The sequence below is a fragment of the Erinaceus europaeus genome, chromosome X (assembly GCF_950295315.1).
Source record: "Erinaceus europaeus chromosome X, mEriEur2.1, whole genome shotgun sequence".
NCBI lineage: Eukaryota > Metazoa > Chordata > Mammalia > Eulipotyphla > Erinaceidae > Erinaceus > Erinaceus europaeus.
Genome location: NC_080185.1, coordinates 96,875,498 through 96,878,741, shown reverse-complemented (window position 1 = coordinate 96,878,741; position 3,244 = coordinate 96,875,498).

Below are 3,244 nucleotides of genomic sequence, written 5' to 3'. Positions count from 1 at the left end.
GAGTTGTGTCATTTCAATTCGAAGTCCATTTTGCATTGTAAAAAGCTGACTAAATGGGCTGGGTGGTAGCACAACGGGTTAAGCATACATGGTACTAAGCGCAAGGACTTGTATAAGGAGCCTGGTTCGAGCCCCTGGCTACCCTCCTACAGAAGGATCCGTTTCACAGGCAGTAAAGCAGGTCTGCTGGTGTCTGTCTTCCCCTCCCCCTCTCTTGTCTTCCCTTCCTCTTGATTTCTCTCTGTCCTGTTGAACAGCAACAGCAATAATAACAATAACGACGACAACAAAAATGGAGAAAATGGCCTCCAGCAGCAGTAGATTTGTAGAGCTGGAACTGAGCCCCAGCGATAGCCCTGGAGGCAACAAACAAAAACTGACTCAACAGTTTTATTTCATCAGAATGGTTTTCCTCTCCAGATTATTTCCTACTGTTTTTAATTAGTTGATTAATTTTTATATTTAATTAATTTTTTTTCATCAGAGCCTCGGGCATGAGTCTGCTTACATAACCATTATGCTATCTCCCCCGCCCTAACTGATACACTTATTACTAGACGGCACAGAGAAACTGAGGGGGAGAAAGGGTCCCACCTGCAGCACTGCTTCACCACTCACTAGTGAAGTGTACCCCCCTCTGCAGGTGGGGGCCAGGAGCTCCTTGCTCATGGTAACATGTACTCTCACCCAGGTGCACCACCGCCCAGCCACCCCCCCCCCCATTTCTTTTTTGTTTGTTTTGCTGTTTTTACCAGAGCACTGCTCAGCTCTGGCTTACTGTGATGTGGGGGATTGAACCTGGCGCTTTGAGGCCTCAGGCATGAGAGTCTCTCTGTATAACTTGTACAGTAATATGAGTGCTCTGCTAGGTGTGCCACCTCCCATTTCTCCCGGCCACGTTCACTTCTTATAAGAGAGTGCGTTAGAGCGCACACCACTGCTCCACCATCCATGGAGCTATATGCTTGTCTTCGTTGCTCTCATGTGGTGCCAGGGATCGAACCCAGGGCCTTACCCATAGAATTTTAAAAGGTAAGTGAGCAGAGCTAATTTGGCGATAAAGGACTATCTAAAGTCAAAACTGAAAAGGGTTAGTTTTTTTTTTCTTTCCTCTTCATCATTTCACTTCTTAAAATACTTACAAGCCAGAATTTTTAATTTTATGATTCAGTAGTAAATGAATGTAGTTTGACAACTGCTCCGCTTTGTCCCCTGGGAACCCTACATGGGTTTTGTAGTTTTTATTTTTGTGTTGCCTCTGCCCCGTACATCTGATTTCACTGCTCTAGGCCACTTTTTTTTTTTCTTTCTTTCTTCAAATAAAAGAAAAAGAGAAAGACCACAGCATGGGAGCTTCCTCTGATACCATAGTCTCCCATGTGGGTCTCAAGCCTGGGCCCTTTGCATGGCAGGGCAGGCAGCCTACCTGGTGAGCCAGCTCTCCGGCCCCATCCTTGAGTTTAGTATTAGCTCTTTCTGTCTCTTCTTTGAAAAGATCACTGAATCATTTCTAAATGGCATTGAGCTTGGCACCTTTGTGAAGATGAACCCTTTGTTGTGTTTTCTGTCACTTAACTGCGTGATACCTTTGACAGTCGCAGTGTCAAATCTCCATAGAACGGGAGGAGCCGCTGTTTTCTTTTTGCCTCTCATTGAACTGTAAATAATAGTGAAGCTGACAACTCCATGGGGAAGAACAGCTACAAAAATCATTGTTCTAAAATCATTCAAGTTTTCTCCTTTGCCACTACCCCCTGCCAAGCTTATGGGGGTGGGGCGTTTTCAGCTGCCGGTCCATCCACCCCCCCCCCCACATACATACAAATGCTCGGACCCCCTGGGGACACTACAGGCCGGTGGCTGAAATTCGTTTCTCTTTTACTAGTTTCTCCTATAAACACTGTCTTGCCAGATAGACTGTTATGATTAAATATGAAGTAAACCAATGCCTTTGTAATTTACAACTGATGAGACTTTAAGTTCTAGGAGAAGGGGGAAGAAAAGTTAATTACATGACAGCACTAATCCTTATAGGGTAAGTGGCATCGGTAGCCTTCTATCGGTGCTCGGCAGAGAGCAATTAATTAAAATAAATGTTCTGCCAAGATTATTATACCTGTTGCTGATGATTTGCTCTTAAATTAAGGCTAATTTGTTCAGGAACATAAATCACAGTGTCGAGATCTGTATGAGAGGCAGGAAAGCCAGACTCACGGCAGATGATTCCATTGACATTGAAAGTGCAAACCCAGTCACTTTATAAGATTTATAAGAGCTGAGTTCTACATGTGGTAGATACTGCTTGTGGAACAAGCTTATTAGGAATAATCATTCTTTTTGTTTTTTTACCATGTTGGAGAAATACTATTCTGAATCCAATTTCTTTTACATATATATATATATATATATATATATATATATATATATATATACATACATATATAGTTCATTTATTAGTGACAATAATGATTGACAAGATTGCGTTACAAGAAGGGTACAAGTCCATACAATTCCCACCACCAGAGTTCCATATCCCCTCCCCTCCATTGAAAACTTACCTATTCTTTATCCCTCTGGGAATATGGACCAAAGATCTTTATGGGGTGCAGAAGATGGAAGGTTTGGCATATATAATTGCTTCTCCGCTGGACATGAGTGTAGACAGGTTTATCCATGCCCCCACCTGTTTCTTTTGTTCCCTAGTTGGGCAGGGCTCTGGGGAGGTAGGGTTCTAGGACACATTGGTGAGGTCATCTGCCCAGGGAAGTCAGGTTGGTGTCATGGTAGCATCAGCAACTTGGTGGCTGAAAAACATTTAAGATATAAATCAGAACAAATTGTTTTAATAATCAGGAACCTAAAGGCAAGAATATAGCAGATAAATTTGGGGTCTTTATGTTGGAAGGAGCCAGGAAGTCTAGTTTAGGTATATTCCAAGGGGCCCCACGACTTTACTAATTGTTGCCTGAGCCTGACAGCTAACATGCAGGTGGGCTACGAGTATTGTCTGGGAAGATAGTGCCAGAGCTGAGAATAGAACTAGAAAGCTGGATCAGGGCAGAGAGAAGTTCCCAAATATGGGAAAAGTATATAAATACCATTAGCAGTAAACCCCATCAATCTGACCTAGGGCCCATATCCATATTTAGCACAAGAGCCTGTGTAACTTCCGCATCCCCATCAGTCTGCACTCACGTTCCATGGCTGAATCCAATTTCATTGGTATTGCCATATAATATGGAAA